Source organism: Schistocerca serialis, chromosome 7 (genome assembly GCF_023864345.2).
Source record: "Schistocerca serialis cubense isolate TAMUIC-IGC-003099 chromosome 7, iqSchSeri2.2, whole genome shotgun sequence".
Classification (NCBI taxonomy): domain Eukaryota; kingdom Metazoa; phylum Arthropoda; class Insecta; order Orthoptera; family Acrididae; genus Schistocerca; species Schistocerca serialis.
In genome coordinates, this window is record NC_064644.1 from 169631977 (window position 1) to 169647196 (window position 15220).

A 15220-nucleotide genomic window follows, 5' to 3' on the forward strand; every position below is an offset into this window, starting at 1 on the left:
AGGCATGCGTATTCAGATACAGAGATATGTAACCAGGCAGAATACGGTCGGCATTGCCTCTATGGGATAACAAGTATCTGGCGCATTTGTTAGATCTGTTACTGCTGCTACAATGGCAGGTTATCAAGATTTAAGCGAGTCTGTATGTGGTGTTATAGTCGGCGCACGAGCGATGAGGCACAGCGTCTCCGAGGTAGCGATGAAGTGGGGACTTTCTTGTGCGACCATATTACGAGTGTACCGTGTATATCAGGAATCCGGTAAAACATCAAATTTCCGACATCGCTGCGGCCGGAAAAAGATGCTCCAAGAACGGAACTAACGACTATTGAAGAGAATCGTTCAACGTGACAGAAGTGCAACCAGAATGAGATTACTCACTCTGCAGCGAAGTGTGCGCTGGGATGAAACTTCCTGGCAGATTAAAACTGTGTGCCGGACCGAGACTCGAACTCGGGACCTTTGGCTTTCGCGGGTAAGTCCTCTACCACTTGCCCGCGAAAGGCAAAGGTCTCGAGTTCGAGTCTCGGTCCGGCACACAGTTTTAATCTGCCAGGAAGTTTCAGAAGTGCAACCCTTTCCGCAAATTGCTGTAGATTTCAGCGCTGGGCCATCAACAAGCGTTAGCGTGCGAACCGTTCGACGAAACATCATCGATATGGGCTTTCGGAGCCGAAGGCCCTCTCGTGTACATTGATGACTGCCCGACACAAAGCTTTACGCACCGCCAGCGTCCGTCAACACTGACACTGGACTGTTGATGACAGGAAACATGTTGCCTGGTCGGACGAGTCTCGTATCAAATTGTATCGGGTGGATGCACATGTTTGGGTATGGAGACAACCTCAAGAGTCCATGGACCCTGCACGTCAGCAGCGGACTGTTCGAGCTGGTGGGGGCTCTGTAACGGTGTGGGACGTGCACAGTTAGAGAGATATGTGACCCCTGATACGTCTAGATACGACTCTGAACACGTACATAAGCAGGCAGTCTGATCACGTGCATCCATTCATGTTCATTATGCAGACCGACGGACTTGGGCAGCTCCCTCAGGACAATGCGACACCCCACACGTCTAGAATTGCTGCAGAGTGACTCCAGGAACATTCTTCTGAGTTTAAACACTCCCGCTGGACACCGGACTCTCCAAACATCAACATTATTGAGCATATCTGGGATGGCTTGCAACGTGGGATGCCTTGCAACGTCCTGTTCAGAAGAGATCGCCACCCCCTCGTACTCTTACGGATTTACGGACATTTCTGCAGGATTCATGTTGTCAGTTCCCTGCAGCACTACTTCAGACGTTAGTCGATTCCATGTCACGTCGTGTTGCGACACTTCTGCGTGCTCGCGGAGGCCTACACGATATTAATCAAGTGTACCAGTTTCTTTGGATCTTGAGTGTAAGTCTTCTAAACACCACGAATTTCTTGCTCATGCAACCTCTTGATCTCAAAGTGGAACTTGCACCCTACTTCCTCAAACATTCGTTCCGTGGATAGCAATGTCAGTTTTCCGCTATAGATTTTACCCTATGTAGCCACCTCTAGTACCATGGAAATTATTCCCTGACGTCGTAACACATGTACTGTCATCCGGCCCGTTCTTCTTGTCAGTGTCTTCCGTATGTTCACTTCTTCGCCAATTGTGCAGAGAACTTTCTAATTCCTTATCAGTCCGCCTCATTTTCAACATCTTTCTGTAGCACCATATCTCGAACGAATCTATTCTCTAATTTTCCGGTTTTCGCACAGTCCATAATTGATTACCATGCTCCAAACGTATATCCCCAGAAATTTCTTCCGCAGATTAAAGCCGACGTTTACTCGTTGCTTTGACCGTCATGTGTTACTTTGCTTCCAATGTAGCATATTTCCTCAACTTCGTCTACTTCCTAATCACCAATTTTCCTATTAAGTTTACTGCTTATTTCATTGCTACTACTCCTCGTCATTTTCGTCTCTCTTGGTGTGACTCTCAGCATATATCCTGTACTCATTAGACTGTTCGTTCCATTCAACAGCTCCTGTAATTTTGCTTCACTTTCTCGCTGAAGCAAGCAATGTGCTCAGCGAATCTTTTCACTGGTGTCCCTTCACCCTGAATTTTAGTCCCGCTGTTGAACCTTTCTTTTATTTCTGTCATTGGTTCTTCACGAATGACTGCATCCCTGTCTTACATTCTTTTTTAATCCCAGCACGTTTCCTTTTAGCTCTTGTACATATTATATATTGCCTGTCTTTCCCTTTCGAACACCTTGTACCATTTTACATTGTCGAACGCCTTTTCCTAGCCGACAGATTCTATTAACGTGTCTTGGTTCTTCTGTCCATTATCAGTTGCAACCTCAGAACTATATCGTTGGTGGCTTTACCTTGCCGAAGGCCAAATTGTTCGTCATTTAACAGATCCTAAATTTTCTGTTTTATTCTATTGTATATAATTCTTGTCAGAAACTTTGATGCATAAGCCGCCAAGCCGATAGTTCGATCTCGCACTTATCTGCCCTTGCTATTTTCGAGAGCGTGTGGATGATATTTTTCCGAAAGTCTGATGGTGTGTCTCCAGACTCATAGATGCTACAAAGCAATTTGAGTAGTCACTCGGATTCCGCTTCCCCAAACAATTTTTGAAATTGTGAAGGAGTGTTATGTATCCCCTCTGCCTCATTTGATGCAAATCTTCCAAAATTCTACGAAACTCTGATGCTAATGTGAGATCCCACATGATTCCCATCTCGACTACCATTTGTGTCTCAGCAATGCCATCAGGTAAGTCCTCCCTCTCGTAGAGGCCTTCAGTGCACTGTTTCCACATATCCGCTGCCTTCTTTGCTCTTTACAGAAGAATTCCCATTGCACTGGTAATGTTGCCGACCTCGCTTTTAATTTAACGGAAGGTTGTTTTGACTTTTCTGAATGCTGAATAAGTCCTTCTGATGACCATTTCTTTTTCGCTTTCTTCACATTTTTGTCGCACGTGTTTCGCCTAGGCTGTCCTGCACTTCCCATTCGTCAGTGACTTACATTTCTATATTTCCCATTGTTGTACTTCTTTCCTTCGTCGATCAGATTACGCAGTCTTCTGTTACCCAAGATTTCTTCGCAGTTACCTTCCTTGTACATAGGTTTGTCTGCTTAACTTCTATGATTGCCATTGTTAGAGATTCCCATTTCACTTCATCTCAACTGCCTTCTGCGGTATTCATACCTGCAGCATCTATAGTCTCAAAGAAGTACAAATGCATCTACACTACTGGCCATTAAAATTGCTACACCACGAAGATGACGTGCTACAGATGCGAAATATATCCGACAGGAAGAAGATGCTGTGATATGCAAATGATTAGCTTTTCAGAGCATTCACACAAGGTTGTCGCCGGTGGCGAAACCTACAACGTGCTGACATGAGGAAAATTTCCAACCGATTTCTCATACACAAACAGCAGTTGACCGGCGTTGTCTGGTGAAACGTCGTTGTGATGCCTCGTGTAAGGAGCAGAAATGCGTAAAGGTCGGATTGTAGCCTATCGTGATTGCGGTTTATCGTATCGCTACATTGCTGCTCGCGTTGGTCGAGATCCAATGACTGTTAGCAGAATATGGAATCGGTGGGTTCAGGAGGGTAATACGGAACGCCATGCTGAATCCCAACGTCCTCGTATCACTAGCAGTCGAGATGACAGGCATCTTATTCGCGTGGCTGTAACGGATCGTGCAGCCACGTCTCGATCCCTGAGTCAACAGATGGGACGTTTGCAAGACAACAACCATCTGCACGAACGTTTGCAGCAGCATGGACTATCAGCTCGGAGACCATGGCTGCGGTTACCCTTGACGCTGCATCACAGACAGGAGTGCCTGCGATGGTGTGCTCAACGACGAACCTAGGTGCACGAATGGCAAAACGTCATTTTTTCGGATGAATCCAGGTTCTATTTACAGCATCATGATGGTCACATCCGTGTTCGGCGACATTGCGGTGAAGGCACGTTGGAAGCGTGTAATCGTCATCGCCATACTGGCGTGTCACCCGGCGTGATGGTATGGGGTGCCATTGGTTACACGTCTCGGTCACTTCTTGTTTGTATTGACGGCACTTTGAACAGTGGACGTTACATTTCAGATGTGTTACGACCCATGGCTCTACCCTTCATTCGATCGCTGTGAAACCGTACATTTCAGCAGGATAATGCACGCCCGCATGTTGCAGGTCCTGTACGGGCCTTTCTGGATACAGAAAATGTTCGACTGCTGCCCTGGCCAGCACATTCTCCAGATCTCTCACCAATTGAAAACGTCTGGTCAATGTCGACCGAGCAACTGGCTCGTCACAATACGCAAGTCACTACTCTTGATTAACTGTGGTATCGTGTTGAAGCTGTATGGGCATCTGTACCTGTAGACGCCATCCAAGCTCTGTCTGACTCAATGCCCAGGCGTATCAAGGCCGTTATTACGGCCAGAGGTGGTTGTTATGGGTACTGATTTCTCAGGCTCCATGCACCCAAATTGCGTGAAAATGTAATCACATGTCAGTTCTAGTGTACTATATTTGTCCAATGAATGCCCGTTTATCAATTTTAATGGCCAATAGTGTAATTATTCCTCAGTACTGCAGTATTCCACTTCTTTGCAAACTGATTCTTCGGACGAGCCTACGCTTCATCATTAATGCTCGTGTATAGTTGAAAAAATTGCTAAGAAATGTCGATCAGGTGTTGGCACAGCTCCTTCCCTCATTCAAAACAAACTGGACCGGTTGGGTTCTCAGGGAGCTTACTGTTCATTACAATGAACAGAGATGGTTGGTTGGTTGGTTTTTGGGAAAGAGACCAAACAGCGAGGTCATCGGTCTCATCGGATTAGGGAAGGACAGGGAAGGAAGTCGGCCGTGCCCTTTCAGAGGAACCATCCCGGCATTTGCCTGGAGCGATTTAGGGAAATCACGGAAAACCTAAATCAGGATGGCCGGACGCGGGATTGAACCGTCGTCCTCCCGAATGCGAGTCCAGTGTGCTAACCACTGCGCCACCTCGCTCGGTAATGAACAGAGATTTCGCATCTGCACCGAGTTCAAAAATCGGTTTCCGTAGCGAAGGTTATGCATTACTGGATAGGATTTTAACCTGTGATGAAACTTGGGTGCACTATTTTAAGACGGAGTACAACCGTTTTCGTACACTCAGCTTTCAAAATCGTATATGCGTTTTGGTAGCATCGGCGATTATTCGCTTTCTGTAAGAATGGCTCAGACAATTTGTGTTTAATTTTGTTGTAAAAATGGAATAAACAGCAACAAAATTTTAGAATTGTTAAATATTTCTTTCGGTAAGTCTGCTAGATGTAAAACAGAAGTTTAGGACTGTTATCAGGGTTACGAAGAAGGCAGTGACGATGCTGGAGGCTGTAAACATCCTGGTCGCTGCATAACATCATCAGCAGATGAAATCGTGGAGAAGGTGAAATAAACGATTATTAACGACCGCCGAATCACCATCACTGAGTCAGTGGTGATGTTGGCATATCAAATGGTCCAAGTCATTAAGTTATTTGGATCATTTTGGGTGTCCAAATTGTGACAGCGAAATTGGATCCAAAAATGTTGAATTTCCAACAAAATCAGTGGCGAATGCAAGTTTCTCAAGAGTCGTTGGATGAAGTCAACAACGGTGCAGAACTAATGAAATGTGTCATGACAGGTGATGAAACATGGATTTACTGATATGACGTCGTAATTAAGGTTCAATAACCCCTGTGGGACCTTTTTGGATTGTCAAGACCGAAAAAAGTCCGTTAATGCTGTCAAATTTGAAGGCTATGATCACTGTGTTCTTTTGTTTTAATGGCACGAGCTCTTGGCAAAAGATCAGACGATCAGCGCGCCATTTGCGTGAACCAGTCGGTAACAAAACTCCAGCGTTGATGGCGAAATAGTTCATGGTTGTCGGACTGCGATAATGCACTTCGTTGTTTGTTTGTAAATGAAACATTAAAGGGGCGTCGTTTCAAAATAAAAGGTTAAATTAAGGAGAGAGCTAAAAGCTATCTCAAAGATCGACTTCCAGAAATGTTTAGGGGATTGTAAAAAGCGTTGTCGCAAGTACACAATATCTAGTGAGGACTGATTCGAAGGAGATAACATTGATAAAGAATAATAAATACAATTCTCTCAAAAATTGATCATTATTTGTTGGTTAAACATTGTGTCTCGTAATGTGCTTCTTCAATGGTGCGTATTCACTGCCGCGTCCTCAGACAGGACCTTAGTCATTATTTTGAAGTGAGTTGCATCGAACGGCACATCTACATATGAAAATAAGAAGTTTTACATAGCTGATTATTTTGGTGTTGATTTCGTTGTCTTCTTTGGAGGTATCATAATGTTCACAGTTTTTCTTCTAGTACGGAGAAAATTAACTGATGAAAGGACTGTGAAAATCGGGTAGTTCTCGAAATAGTAAATGAAGTAGAGTAACTAAACTTTGATACGTTTGCACTCTGCAGCATTTTACACATATTACGACGCTACAATTTAAAAAAAAAAAGAAAAGTAATACATCTGCCCTTTATAGATTTACGAAACGACTCGACTTTCATTTACACCCACTTTCCGCCAAGTCTCTACACAAGGAATAAGAACACAGATCTATACAAAGGAAAGGGGCTGCATATTCGTCAGAGACAATCGCTGATACATATTTAGCAGCGTTAATAAACTAAATTTACAAAATTTTATGTTAATACTTCAACATTATTTTAAATACTTGGAATGTAGCTATTTAGACGGGAAGTACTTGATTTTCTTAGATAAAGTTTTTTAAATAAACTTTTATCTGTGTATACGAATTTATTGATGGCCGCTGGTATCATAGGCTCCCTAATGTATCATTGGATAGATTACATTACAATCTTTGTAATCCGTCTGCTTGCTGTTATCGACAGTCGCGTCACGGATAGATATCTTCGGAATGTTTGTGGTATACGCGTGGCATATGCTTTCCTGGTGGGACGTGACTGCGCGGGACGGTCGTCCACCAAGCAGAGAGATTTGTATGGTGCACACTTGTAGAATTTGCTGCTACCAAACTATGATCATAGGAGTGCGACAAGGGATTCAAAATTCCACAAGCCGCAACTCCGAAGTGTAATTTTCTGTGAAGACAATTGTGGTGCAGGAACTGCTGGGAATGTAAACAGCTGAGAGTTGTTGGGGAGTAAATACTTACCAATTTTAAAGGCATTTATTAGTAACACGCTCTACCAAATCACAGCACATGAGAGTAATAAAAACGAAGGAGATGTTACTTGCACTCAAATACATCAAATACACACAAACTTAATATCTTACCCAAAACGCCAACTCTACAATACTATGAACCTTAAAATAAATGTCGCTTAACGAGAACAGGACAGCACAAGGTAAATCAACAAGCGTAAAACTAAAGAAGTATGCCAGCTGGAAGGATATAAGGTATCTGGGCACAAGTTCAGATAAAATTCACAACTAAAATACAAATGAGAAGTGATTCAAAAACACCCAAAATGTCAATCAATTAAAGCCTGCACAAAAGACCTACACTATGCTGGAACACAGAAAGGTCCAGCAAAATCAAACACTAGTCCAACCGGTTAGAAAATCAAACACGAGTCCAACCGATTATAAGATCACCAATTTTAACAAAACTTAATAACAATACACTGCTGTGCAAAACTTAAGGGCGAAAGTCAGTCTCGCATGACGTGTCACTGCAGACTAGCCGCGCGGGATTAGCCGAGCGGTCTTAGGCGCTGCAGTCATGGACTGTGCGGCTGGTACCGGCGGAGGTTCGAGTCCTCCCTCGGGCATGGGTGTGTGTGTATGTCCTTAGGATAATTTAGGTTAAGTAGTGTGTAAGCTTAGGGACTGATGACCTTAGCAGTTAAGCCCCATAAGATTTCACGCACATTTGAACATTTTTTTTCTTAGTAAGAACTACTGCAGCATAGTACAGAAGATAACTGAAAGAAATTTGCAATGAGGCGAACAGAAATGACAGTTTTATTCAAACACAGTAATTGCACTGAAGTTACCGCAATTTATGGTGATCCTCTTGCCAGTAAGAAAAGGCGGGACGCGTTTCTTAATAGTGTGGGTGAGGTGATTGGAACTTCTTTATTTAAATGTGTGAATCTGTACTTACATTGGTGAATGACAGAACATGAAACTTCTACGTTATTTGATTCAGAAACAGCTGAGTAAAACTGAACTTACTGAGCCTACTTTCCCTTTACTTTTTCTTGTCATGTCAACACTGACCCACAATATTCTAGCGCAACGCAATCTGAAAAAAAAAATTACAACCTGACTTCAAATAATTAACACAAAAGAATGGCCCTGAATAAGAAGCAATCCTGACAATAACGTATACATTTCATTAGGCACTTACCTCGCAAAAATCTTCATTACGCGAACTACTGCAATACAGCGAGCGTCAATACTGCCAGCTAAATAAAAGATTCGAACTACTAAAGCCACTAACTACTAATAGGCATGTGGTTAGCAAAGGAAATATTTTGTTGCAAATGAAATAATGTATTTTTTACCTTATTAATGTGACATACAATACAAAGATATGAGAGTGAAACAAATGAAAACCTTAAATATTTTTTTAAATATTATCAATAGTGCAGAAGTAGTACAAAGCTGTATCACTTTTCAATATAATCTCCCCCACACTGAATGCAAGTCTTCCAGCGCTTACAAAGTGCATAAATTCCTTTAGAAAAAAATTCCTTTGGTAATCCGCACAACCACTCAAGCACCGCGTGGCGTACCTCTTCAGCAGAACGGAACTTCTTTACTCCCATTGCGCCTTTGAGTGGCCCAAACAAATGGAAATCACTTGAGGCAAGGTCCGGTGAGTATGGTGGATGAGGAAGACACTCAAAATGCAGGTCTGTGATTGTTGCAACTGTTGTACGGGCAGTGTGGGGCCTTGCATTGTCATGTTGCAAAAGGACACCTGCTGACAGCAAACCACGTCGCTTTGATTTGATTTCAGGTCACAAATGATTTTGTAGGAGATCTGTGTTTGATGCACTGGTGACAGTGGTTCCTCTAGGGATGTAATGCTCCGAAATGACGCCTTTTCCGTCCCAAAAGAGAGTCAGCATAACCTTCCCTGCTGATGGTTCTGTGCGAAACTTCTTTGATTTTGGTGATGAGGAATGGTGCCATTCCTTGCTCGCTCTCTTCATTTCTGGTTGGTGGAAGTGAACCCAGGTTTCGCCCCCCAGTAACTATTCTTGCAAGGAAGCCATCACCTTCTCGTTCAAAGCGCCGAAGAAGTTCTTCACAAGCATCAACACGTCGTTCTCTCATTTCAGGAGTCAGCTGCCGTGGCACCCATATTGCAGACACTTTGTGAAACTGGAGCACATCATGCACAATGTGGTGTGCTGACCAATGACTAATCTGTAAACATGCTGAAATGTCATTCAGTGTCACTCGGCGGTTTTCATTCACTATGGCTTCAACTGCTGTAATGTTCTGTGGAGTCACAACTCGTTGTGCCTGGCCTGGACGAGAAGCATCTTCCTCTGAAGTCATACCACTTGCGAACTTGCTACTCCATTCGTAGACTTGCTGCTGTGACAAACATGCATCACCGTACTGAACCTACATTCGTCGATGAATTTCAATACGTTTCACACCTTCATTACGCAAAAACCGAATAACAGAACGCTGTTCTTCCCTGGTGCAAGTCGCAATTTTTTTTTTTTTTCATTTATTGAATTTCAATTCCCCCCGAAGGGGGTGGGCTGGCAGCAGCTTAGTATGCCGCTCTTCAGCCGACAGATTTTGTGACAAAGATCAAGAGAACAAATAATAAAAAACAGGCGATAAAATCGGAGACTTAGAGAGTAACAAGGCGAAAAGAAATCGTGGAACTTAAAACAACAACACAGGGATGATGACGCGAATAAAAATACATACGAAGCAGACAGGGAAAACATTAGACAATTAAAAAAACACGGCGACAGTCTGGATTCTGTTCGCAAAGGACATAAAATTCACACCTAGCGACAGCATGGTTTTTGTTCGCAACACGAGAAAGACAAACAACACTGAATAGTCACTGGAACACTGCACTAAAAAGTTGGCAAATGTGACACCACAGTCGAGAGCAGGTGGGGGGAAACTGGACAGAAGATGGGAAAAAAAGGGGGGAAAGGAGAGTAAAAGCGAAGGGGGGAGCCGGGAAAGGAGCTGAAGGAGGATGAGGACCCATAAGAGGGGTGGGGGGCAGACGCGACAGGGAGTGGGGTAGGCAGAGGAGGGGAATACAAAAGGACTGGGGGGGAGAAGGGAGGGAGGGAGAGGTGTAGTGGGGAGAAAACAGGACGGAAGGGGGGGGGGGGGAAGAGGGAGCCCAGGGAGAGGACAGAGGAAAGGAGGGGGATTGAGGATCAGAGTTGATAGGAAGGATAAATGGAGGGAGAGAGGGCATCATCCGGGAGGGGGAGTTGACGGAAGCCACCTTGGGAAAGGAGATGGAGGGTGTAGAGATGGAGGGTAGGGGGGACACAACGGTGAAGACGTGGCAGGGGGCGGGGATGGGAGAGGAGAGGAGCAACCAGGGGGTGAGGGGGTTCAAGACGGCGGGAGGTGTAGAGGATGCGGATATGTTCGAGGAATAGGAGCAGATGGGGGAAAGGAATGAGATCATAGAGGATCCGCGTGGGGGACGGGAGGCGGATACGGAAGGCGAGGCAGAGTGCATGACGCTCAAGAATCTGGAGGGACTGATAGAATTTGGGGGGGGCAGATATCCAGGCAGGACTGGCATAACAGAGGATGGGACGGATGAAGGATTTGTAGGTGTGGAGGATGGTAGAGGGGTGCAACCCCCATGTCCGGCCAGAGAGGAGTTTGAGGAGTCGGAGGCGGTTGTGGGCTTTGGATTGGATGGAGCGGAGATGAGGTATCCAGGTGAGGTGACGGTCAATGGTGAGGCCAAGGTAGGTGAGGGTGGGGGTGAGGTGGACAGGATGTGTGCAGACAGTAAGGGAGAAATCCAGGAGCCGGAAGGAGCGAGTGGTACGACCTACGATGATTGCCTGGGTCTTGGAAGGATTGAGTTTCAGGAGCCATTGGTTACACCATGCAGCAAAAAGGTCAAGGTGATTCTGGAGAAGGCGTTGGGACCGTTGGAGGGTAGGAGCGAGGGCGAGGAATGCGGTGTCATCAGCATATTGCAAGAGGTGTACTGGAGGGGGGGGGGGGGGGGTTGGGGCATATCTGCCGTGTACAGAAGGTAGAGGAAAGGGGAGAGGACAGAGCCCTGGGGCACACCGGCAGAGGGGTAGAAGGTGTGGGAAGTGGCATGATGGATGGTAACATAGGAGGGGCGGTGGGACAAGTCGCAAGTGGGGCGGCCATATTTATACTGATACTGCGACGGTATGTGCACATCTGCACTATGCTGCCATCTACAGGTCATTCTGCACGCTGTTTGTAGCACGCTTACCAACTTACAGGATAATGGCGCGAAATTTCGATTTGTTTTTACAAATTTAAGGTTTTCATTTGACTCACCCTCGTATATATTCATGAATAATTTTCAATCTCCAAGACAGATACTTCCAGAACGTTAGCCTACGCTAACACTTCAGCCCTCTACCGTCTATCAATGCTAACTTCTCACATTAACTTCCATTACTGTTGGCGACTAACTTCCAACTGCCCAACAGTACTTGCGATTAATTTCCAACAAAGAGTCCGCTCAGCCACAGAGTCTCTTACAAGAAAGCGCAGTCAGAGATCCAATGCAAATTGCCACACAGCGCTGCCAACACAGGAGCAGCCCACTTACATGATGGCAATGCATGCTTGGAATGTATTCTCCTACTGGCCACAATGTTCATGTTTGAAAGAAGTTCTTGTGGGAGGGCGTTCATTCCTGCACCAGCGCGATTGACGACTGTTCGATGGTCGTTGGTGCATGAGGACGTGCTGCAGTACGGCTCCCTATCGCGTCCTACACGTTCTCGGTCGGACTTAAGTTGGAGGAACGGGCATGCCAGTCAATACTCCGAATACCCCCTCAATCCAAGAGCTGTTCCATCTGCTTTGTTCGACACGGTCGCGGATTGTCATCGATAAAAATGAAGGCAGCGTTGGATGTACCCATGAAACGACGCGTACTAGGAAGGAGTACAGTGCCACAATAATGTTGATCAGTGAGTGTATTGTGTTTAAAGCTTTGGAGTTCAGCAAGCCCATGTATGCCTTTCTACACCGCAACACCTGGGCCACTGAAACGACAATGGTGGTCATTGTCCCTGGGAGCGTTACGTGTTCTCACCTCTCACCGTACGAGGGCACATCCAGCATTGTCGACCATGATCGTTTTGGTGGTCCAGATGTTACGGTGTGGGGAAGTATGGTGTGTGGAGAGGTATGGTGTTGAATGGGCATGCTGACCTCCAAATCTTTGAACACAGTACATTCAAGGACTAACGTTATTGTGACGCTGTACTCCTTCCCCACAGCTTGAATGTGAATCACACCTATGATGCTAGTGATTGCACAACTAATGTTTTCATCAAACAGCGTTGGCACGACGCTCTTCTTATGTACTGCTGCTCGAGAGCACACCCCACGGGAAGTATCCACTAGGCTGCTCCACCGCTGGCCACACTAACTTGAAGCGCTGTCTGTAGTGCTCACACCGTCTCTGTCGCTCCCTTGGTGTCTTTCCTCGGTAGCTCACCATAGACGGACTCCACAGACTGACTGGTATCCCCGCTCGAGCGTTGTGGCGCTGTCTACACACCGCCCTCTTCAGGCTACTTCTGGGAGGCCAGCGACAAGCATCCGCTGCGCACGCTCAATGTACGGAAATTCAGTGTACTGTGTTTCATATCACAACCTGTCTCACCGAAACATTTCACCAGCCGCACCAACATCAAAGTTCCGAGAATCACTGCAAATTTTACTGTTACCCAAAGATTACGCAAAAGACAATTTCAAGATAAACCAACTAGTGGGACTCTCATACTGTGGCTACAAGTGTCCAAATGATTCTACTCCGTTTCACGGCTTCAGAAGATGGCCCACAAGAACACTTAATCTCAGTTATGAGACATATTCTAACTAGCAGTTTTTGACGAAGTTGGGTTACCTTCAGGCATTTATGATATAAACATCCAACAGTTTGACACACAGGCTAACACTAATTTCGCAAGAGCAATATGGCCTCTCACTATGCTTCTCAACCAATTATTCGGCAACAGTCACTCGCAAATATTCGTGCATTAAGACGTGATACATCAACTTTTTCTCTCTGTCATACAAAATGATAATGCCAAAACTCTTAACAATACCTTCAGCCGAAGCTCTTATGTCAATAACATTCTCACTGGCACAAAATGGCGTGATATTTTTGACTATATTGCAGATCATTACTAAAGTGACACAGATTGACCCAGAATAGCTGCACAGAACCATGTGTAGTATAGGCATAAGATTTCTGTATTAAGATGCAGGAGATACCTGTGATTCATCCCTGCAAGCTGGTCAAACAAGCGCAATAGTCCAGAACAAAACATTCCTTTAGACACTGCCAAATTGAACAAATTTCAGCTTTTGGAGGAAATTTACACACGACCAAGTATATACGAACTACATATGTTACTAACTCTTCTGTAAGCACTGAAACCCTGGATTTTCCATGCTTTCCATTTTCACCATATCACAGGAAAAATTCTACGTCAACGTCTTGCATCTCTTCTCCTCTCTCACTTCAGTCAGTCATTTTGCAACCTACAGGTTACTTATAGTTGGCAGTGTGACTCTGTGATTGGAGTAATACACGTTATACATGTCTAATATTAGACAAAATCAAGCTACACAATTTAGATGCAACCCTCGTTGCACTTAAATCCTTACGAAAATACAAAGAATCAATCTTCTATTCTTTTTTTGTTTTTTCCTTTATTGGTTTTCGATTCGCCCCCAGAGGAGAGGGGGGGGGGGGGGCTGGCAGCAGCTCAATACGCTGCTCTGCAGCCTACAGAAAAGTGAAAAAAAAACAGAATTAGAAGATATAACAATAAAAGCAGGCGACAAAACGGTGCCTGTTAAAAACTGAAACGAGGCGAAAAAGTTGCGAAGAAAATATAAGAACAAAATGTCGGTGATACTGAGTAAAAGACAATAGTAAGTAGACAGGCACAATTAAAAAACACGACGACAGTCTGGTTTCTGTTCGCAACAGTTAAAAACACACATAGCGACAGTATGGCGGCTGGTCATAGCACTGACAGGGGATGCACAACAGTAAACATTCACTTAAAACAGCACTATGGAGGCGACATGGCGGCAGACGGAGGCAGGGGATGGACCTAAGCCGATGAAGGGGAAAAAGATGGGGAGAAGAAGAAAAGAAAAAAGGGGGCAGCCGATGGAGGGAGTGGACATAGGAAAAAGTGGGGGCAGGGCGGATGCAAGAAGGAGTTGGGAAGGCAGTGGAGGGGAAAGTAAAAAGACTCAGGGGAGAGAAAGGAGTCAGAGAGAGGGTAGGTGGGGAAAAAACCGGATGAAGAGGGGGAGAGGGAGCCCAGGAAAAGGAGAGAGGGAGAAAGGGGGAGATGAGGATCAGAGTTGATAGGAGGGATAAATGGAGGGAGAGAGGGCATCATCTGGGAGGGGGAGTTGATGGAAGCCACGTCGGGAAAGGAGATGAAAGGTGTAAAGGTGGAGGGTAGACACAATGGAGAAAGCGCGGCTTTTGGGGAGGGGGGGGGGAGGTTGGAGAGGAGAGGAGCAACCAGGAGATGAGGGGGATCAAATCGACAGGAGGTGCAGAGGATGCAGCTATGTTGTAACGAAAAGGAGCACATGGGGGAAAGGAATCAGGTCATAGAGGATCCATGTGGGGGACGGGAGGGGGAAGGTGAGGTGGAGTGCATGGCACTCGAGGATCTGGAGGGACTTACAGAATTTGGGGGGGGGGGTGGATATCCAGGTAGGACTGGTGACTGGCATAACGGAGGATGGGACGGATAAAGGATTTGTAGGTGTGGAGGATGATAGAGCGGTATCTTCTATTTTTTTTCCCTTTATTGATTTTTGATTCGCCCCAAAGGGGGGCAGGCTGGCAGCAGCTTAGTACGCCACTCTTCAGCCTACAGAATTTTTAAAACGTAAGAGGAACATAATAAACAATAAA

The 15220-nt window shown here is 45.3% G+C and overlaps 1 protein-coding gene across 1 annotated transcript in view; it reads left to right on the plus strand.

Annotated features, from left to right (window-relative positions):
• Positions 1-15220, plus strand: part of LOC126412543 (myogenesis-regulating glycosidase) — a 237326-nt gene that overhangs the window by 480 nt on the left and 221626 nt on the right. The window lies entirely within an intron of this gene.